This window comes from Mustela nigripes, chromosome X (genome assembly GCF_022355385.1).
Source record: "Mustela nigripes isolate SB6536 chromosome X, MUSNIG.SB6536, whole genome shotgun sequence".
In the NCBI taxonomy this organism is placed as follows: domain Eukaryota; kingdom Metazoa; phylum Chordata; class Mammalia; order Carnivora; family Mustelidae; genus Mustela; species Mustela nigripes.
This window is the reverse complement of record NC_081575.1, coordinates 64,806,960-64,814,601: the sequence shown is the minus strand read 5'-3', so window position 1 is coordinate 64,814,601 and position 7,642 is coordinate 64,806,960.

Here is a 7,642-nt window from a genome sequence, read left to right as displayed (position 1 = left end):
AGTAATGGAAAGACATTCCATGTTCATGGGTTGGAAAAAATAAACATTGTTAAAATGTCTATACTACTTACTAAAGGTATTCAATGCAATTGCTATCAAAATACCAACAGCATTTTTCATAGAGCTAGCACAAACAATCTTATAATTTGTATGGAACCACGAAAGACCCTAAAAAGCCAAAGCAATTTTGAAGAAGAAAAGCAAACCTGGAGCCATCATGATTCCAGACTTAAAGTTTTATTACAAAGCTGTGAAATGCCAATTGAATATTACCCCCACCTTAAAAAACCACCAGAGACGTGAGTCAAAGCCAATCAGCAAAGGTCGTTTATTGCAGGTTCGAACCTGGACCTCTGCGCCGCTCGTTGCCGATAACGCCGAGAGGTCCAGAGCTGGGTTGGTGCAGGGTTTTTATAGACAGGTACAAACAAGTTTCGGGTGGGGCTGAGCTGATTGATTGACAGTTTGAACAGGCATACTTGGCGTCAGTGAATTGGGTCAAGGGACCCCGCGTGAAAGCAGACAAAGCAATCTTACAGAAGCAGAACTGGCCAGTTAGCCCACGCATGCGGAAAAAAGCACTATCAGGATATTGAAGGCCTGGTTACTACCAAGTAAAGACAATTGGGAGTCTCCTGGTGGAATGTTACATTCCTGCTATCAAGCATCCTTGTTAATGAGATTTAGGTTTAAAAGAAATTTAACTTTATTTACTTTTCCTTCTACCTCCTCCTCCTTCCGTTTTTCATGGAGGGGAGGGTGACATTAGGGCTTGAGGAACTGAGTCCTGTGTCCCTGGAAATTGGGCTGTTGATAAGGTAACTTCTTTGTTTGTAAATCTCAAGGACACTTGCAAACCAAGGGAGACTCCTGTCTTGCAGGATCGCAATCTCAGCAAGTTAACCATTTATCATTTTATGGCAGTCAGGGGTGCCTGAGGAATGCCACACATACGGAGGGGAGCGGGTGAAGGGGGGGTGCAAGGCGCCAGCTTTTGCTTTGTCCTCAGCCAGCCTCCTGCTCCTTCAGCTGTAATGATCCAAACAGTATGATACTGTCACAGTAATAGATACATAGGTCAACAGAAGAGAATATAAAATCCAGCAATGGATCCACAACTATATTGTCAACTAATCTTCAACAAAGCAGGAAAGAATATTCAGGGGTAAAAGACTATCTCTTCACATAATGGTTTTGGGAAAACTGGGGAACAACATGCAGAAGTCTGAAACCAGACCACTTTCTCACACCATACACAAAAATCAATTCAAAATGGATGAAAGATATAAATGTGAGATGGAAATAATCAAAATATAGAGGAGAACACAGGTAGTAACCACTTTGACATCAGCTGTTGCACCTTCTCATTACCAACATTCCTGAGGCAAGGGAAATAAAAACAGAAATAAAGTATTGGGACTTCATCAAGATAAAAAACTTTTGCACAGTGAAGGAAACAATCAACAAAACTAAAAGACAACCAGTGGAATGGGAGAAGATATTTGTAATGACATATCTGATAAAGGGTTAGCATCCAAAATATATAAAGAACTTATAAAACTCAACACCCCAAACCCAAATAATCCAGTTTAAAAAAATGGGTAGAAGACATGAATAGACATTTTTCTGAAGATGACATCCAGATAGCCAATGGACACATGAAAAGATGCACAACATCACTCATCACCAGGGAAATACAAATCAGGACTACAATGAGGTATCACCCCACACCTGTCAGAACGGCTAAAACTGACAAGTCAGGAAACAACAGACGTTGGCAATGATTCAGAGAAAGGGGAGCCCTCTTACACTGTTGATGGGAATGTAGACTGGTGCAGTCACTCTGGAAAACAGCATGGGGGTTCCTCAAAAAGTTAAATATGTAGCCTCCCTAAGATCCAGCAGTTGCACTCCTATGTATTTTACCCAAAGGACACAGAAGTACTGATTTGAAGGGATACATGCACCCTTATGTTTATAGCAGCATCATCAACAACAGGGAAATTATGGAAGGAGTCCCAGTGTCCATGGCCTAATGAACAGATAAAGAAGGAGTGATATATATATTCAATGGACTATTACTCAGCCACAAAAAAGAATGAAATCTTGTCATTTGTAACAATGTGGATAGATCTAGAGAATATTCTGCTAAGCAGAATCAGTCAGTCAAATTAAGACCAATAACGGGATTTCACTCATATGTGGAAGTTAAGAAACAAAACAGATACACATGGGGGGAAATAGAGAGAGGAACGCATTAGCTCTTGGAAACAAACTGAATGCTGCCAGAGGGGAGATGGGTGGGGGGATGTGTTAAATGTGATGGCTATTCAGGAGGGCACTTGTGATGAGCAATGGGTGTTGTATGTAAATGATGCATCACTGAATCTGACACTTGAAACTAGTATTACACTGTATGTTAATAACTGGAATTTAAATACAAACTTGGAAGGAAAAAAATGAAAGAGAGATAAAGACCATACAAACAAAATCTGAGGGACTTAATCACCACTTGACCTGCTTTTTAAGAAATGCTGAAGGGAGTTCTTCAAGTTGAAACAAAGGGACACTAAGCAGCTACTCAACACTAGTAAAAAAATATGGAACTCGTTGGTAAAGGTAAATATATAGACAAAGGAAAGAACACTGCATTAGTATAATGGTGGTGAGTAAATAAATTTAAATTCAAATATAAAAGTTAAAAGAAAATTATTATAGAAGTGCCGGGCTGGCTCAGTCAGTAGAGCATGTGACTCTTGATATCAGGATCATGAGTTCAACCCCACACTGGGCATAGATCTTACTTAAAAAAAGAAGATTATTATAAATAACTATAAGTAAAACATGTTTAATGATACGTAACAGGAATAAATGTAAGTTGTGACAATAACTTAAAGTGGGACAGGAGAAGTTAAAGTGTAGAATTTTTATATGTGATTAAAATTAAAGTTGTTATCAATTTAAACTATACTGTTAGAAAATGTGTTATATAAGTCCCAAGGTAACTAGAAAAAAATACCTTTAGAATTTACACAAAAGAAAAATAGAAACATTTCAAAGTATACAATATAAAAAATCAACAAAACACAAAAAAAGACACCTCAGGAGGTGCCTAGATTGCTCAGTCGGTGAAGGTGAAGCATCTGCCTTTGGTTCTGATCATGATCCCAGGGAACTGGGATGGAGCCTCAATTCAGGCTTCCTGCTCAGGCAGGAGTCTGCTTCTCCTCCCCTGCAGACCCCCACCACTTGCTCATGTTCCCTCTCCTCTCTCTCTCAAAAAAAAAAAAAAACTTAAAAAAACAAGACACCTCAGTTATTAATACATCATATTAACAAGTTCTATTTTATACCTCTTATACAAGGCATTTTCTTTCTTAGAACAGGGAATAATTCTTTATAAAAGATATGCCCGCCCTGCCCCATACACCTTACCAGAAATTGTTTAAAGCTCCACAGGAGGGTCTTTGTACTTAACAAGTAAACTAACTGCAAAAGGCTGTAAATATGTACTTTCTTATTATTCCAAATTAGAGTACTAAGTACTCTTTTTAAAATTATTTTATTAACATATAATGTATTATTTGCCCCAGGGGTACAGGTCTGTGAATCATCAGGTAAATATGTATTTTAAAAGTGATTCAAAAATTTTGAAAGGAGGAGGAGTAAATTACAAAAAAAAGATATCCAAATAGAGATTTTGAGACTACTGGAAGCCATAGAACCAAGGCATACATCTAAAAGTTGTAGCTATTTGGAGAGAAACAAACCACAGTATTTGTTCAGAACACTGGCTAATCTTTTAATTAAAATTTTTGTTCATAAGACATTTAAAATAACAATGCAGGGGCAGCTGGATGGCTCAGTTAGTTAAGCAGTTGCCTTTGGCTCAGGTCATGATCTCAGTGTCCCGGGATCAAACCCTGTATAGGGCTCCTGGCTCAGCCGGGAGTCTGCTTCTCCCTCTCCCCTCTGCCTGCCATTCTGCCTACCTGTGCTCTCTCTATCTCTCTGTCAAATAAATAAAATCTTTTTAAAAAAGGAAAATAATGCAATAGCTTAAGCATGACCAAAGTCAATTGAATTAAAGAATTCTTGGAGCTTAGGGCACAAAGGGATTGTCAAAGAGTTCATCTGAGAACTATGTATTAACATAATTATATCAGGATCCCCCAGCTCAGTCATATAGTACAGTTTTTGGTTCATAGGTTTAATCTGGTATTTCAGGTGAGATACTATCTAGTACAAGCATAATCTTGGTCTATAGTAGAGGAAGATAACTTGGACAAATTTGAGGACCTGGGTTATAGGAACAGTCAAATTGACTTTTCGTTCAAATCTCTGCTCCTGGGGCACCCAGGTGGCTCAGTCATTTGAGTGTCTGCCTTTGGCTCAGGATCCTGGGCTCGAGTACTGCATCAGGCTCCTTGATCAGCAGAGAGCCTGAGTCTCCCTCTGCCTGCCGCTCCCCTGGCTTGTGCGTACTTTCTCTCTCTCTTTCTCCGACAAATAAATAAAATCTTTAAAAAAAAATCTCTGCTCCTGCACTTTCTACCTGTGTGACAGAGTCGTTAATCTCAATACATTTGTTTTGTTATCAGTAAATATCAGATAACAAATAGATAACAAATACAGCCTTCCGTCTAAGGTTATTGAAAGATTTAAATGAGGTTAACTAAAACATACTGCATAGAAAATAGAGATTATATTAATATGAATTCTCTTTTGCCTTCTTCCAACTCTACTACTCATGATGTAACTCTAAATTAGTTTCCTAAGTCTTAATTTTCTCACCTGTAAAACAGTGAGTAGTAGCCTCACTACTCCACAATGTTGAATGAGATAACTTCTATATAAAGTGCTTTCTAAAAGTACTATGTAGATGTACGTAAAGGATTTCTATTGACACAAGCAATTGGTTTGTTGCTTCCCATAATTTTTTGGGATATATCAAATTTGGAGCTCACAATCTAAAATGAAGTTTACAGTCATCTCAAATACTACAGGAGAATTTTCCAGCTTTTGCTTTATTTGGCTTCATGCCTTCATTAAAAAAGTGAGCAAGAGAGCTAAATTCAAATTTGTCAATTCTGTTATTAGCATTTTTGGTTTAGGTTTCCATGCTGCTGAATTTTGTCCTTTGGTTTTCAAAGATCCATACTATCCCTGACCTCTACCACCATGGAGAATTTTAAGATCGTCACTCATTTTTCTATCTGTTCCAGCACATAGCAACATTCCTGGCAAATAGTTAAGGGCTCAGCTAGTATTTGTTAACCGAATGATTTCATGGTTCTATCAGTATGTGTGAAGAAGATTGCATCTGAAGTCAAAAGACTGGGGTTTCTGTCTTGGTCTGCTACTTTTGGGATTGTGACTTTGGACAAGTCACTTGAAGATAAAGAATCGCACAGATAAGATCTCTAAATGGGGCTTGGTAAACCTCCAGCTTTTTTTTTTTTTAATTAAGTGAGAGAGTGTATAAAAGTGTTTCCTAAATTACAAAGTACCAAACTTTAGGTGTCATTATCTACTCATTAGTGAATTGTGCTTTAATAGCTTCTTAAATAACTACATACATAGATTTTCTAATGATTACTGGTTAACATAGGTAAGTGTATGTATGGATATTTCCTATAAGAGTGAAAACAGAAGACACACTAGCAACAGAAGACATACTAGCAACATGAGTTAAGTACAGTCTTAACTCATATTCTGTGGCCTTGAGAACAAGCCATTTGCCTGATAAAAAACTAGACAAAAATGACTACAGTACAGTTTTAGTCCTGGAATATCTCACGATACCATTTTAGATTCATTAGTTCATTTAAATTACTGATAGTGAAACAATACTGTACTGCAGTGTTTTCCTTTAGAGCATCCATTGGCAAAGTAGCCAGATTTGTCTTTTTTTAAAAAGATTTTATTTATTTATTTGACAGACAGAGATCACAAGTAGGCAGAGAAGCAGGCAGAGAGAAAGGAGGAAGCAGGCTGCCTGCTGAACAGAGACCTGGATGCAGGGCTTGATCCCAAGACCCTGGGATCATGACCTGAGCCAAGGGCAGAGGCTTTAATCCACTGAGCCACCCAGGTGCCCCGCCAGATTTGTCTTTAAACCCAGAGGCCCTTTGAACTATATGCAGTGCTAGGTGGACAAATACATAAGCTTTCAAAAGTGACTGGATTACAGTTTTAGGCTGCAATGCCTTTCATCCAATCAAATTTAAACTCTCTATAATTACAGCTAATAGTGTACTGACCTAGAGAGTCAGGAACAAAGCAGAGAAAATAGGAGTGAAACAAAGGGATAAAAATACCATTAATATGAATACCAAAACAATAAACAAAAAATTGGAAACAGAGTGCCAGATCAAGGCTCAAGTCCCACCAAGGAAAGGCCTGGATAGTGTTGTTATCTGTTACTAATGTTACTCTGATCTCTCGTAAGTGGCTTATGTGACTCTGTGGAAAAGGGAATTTTAAGAATTGGTTTTTTGGGAGGCAAAATAGAATTACAGAATGTCAAAATTGGAAGAACATTTAGGAGTCAAATAGTTAATGCATCTCATTTATAGATGGGGAGAGGCAAGTCCAGAAAGGGAAAGGGACTTGTTAAATGTCGCTCAATAGTTTTCTTTAGCAGAATTAGCAGGTGTCTGACTTTCACATTATAGCTCTTTAAAAAGGAAGCCTGTAAATTATTTTCTTACAGCGTGCTTTTTTATAAAAGATTTTATTTATTTAACAGACAGAGATCACAAGTAGGCAGAGAGGCACGCAGAGAGAGAGGAGAAAGCAGGCTCCCCGCTGAGCAAAAAGCCCAGATGTGGGGCTCGATCCCAGGATGCTGGGATCAAAACCTGAGCCGAAGGCGAGGCTTTAACCCACTGAGCCACCCAGGAGCCCCCAGTGTGCTCTTTTTAAAAAAAGATCATAATTGCTGGGTTGCTTGTTAAAAACAAGGATTCTTTGATCCTTTCTCAGATCTACTGGATCAGAATCTCAAAGGCAGGCCATGAGAACCTGTATTTTTAACAAGCTCTCCAGTTGTTCTAATACACACTGGTGTTGAGAAGTAGTGCTGCCTGGACCTTCTTTCCCAAAAGATTCAAAAAAGTGTCTTTCCACGTACTTACAATAAACAAAGTGGTCGTGGATCTGATATGCTGTCGGAATCCCCATAGTAACAGTTCAATGTAGGTCCCAAGGAATAAAGATAAGGAAAACTCTAGTGGTCAAGCACACTTGGGAAGCTGCAGTTTGTAGAACAGTCTAGTAGAAGGCGGGCTCTTCGGCAGCTTTTCGCTTTTTACGTTTCCTTTTGGTTACACAGACAAGCTAAGTGAAGATGCCGTTTTTTGAAGTATAATCTCTCGGCCAACACACAAAGTCTAAAACCAGTGGGCCTTCTGTACGTAATCATTTTATCACTCTCCACTCCCAGATTTTTCTGGCTCTACCACGCCCCCAAAGTTTTGCATGCAGAACCTCCAAGGGCTCCCGGAAGACCCTGGAACCAAGCACCCCTGGCTTCGTCCCGGCCGCCTGGTTAGGGTGTGGGAACCCAAGCAGCCCGGTGATCAAAGGGTTACAGGCAGTTCGCCTGAGAGCAACCGGGAGAGGAGCCAATAGCGTCTAG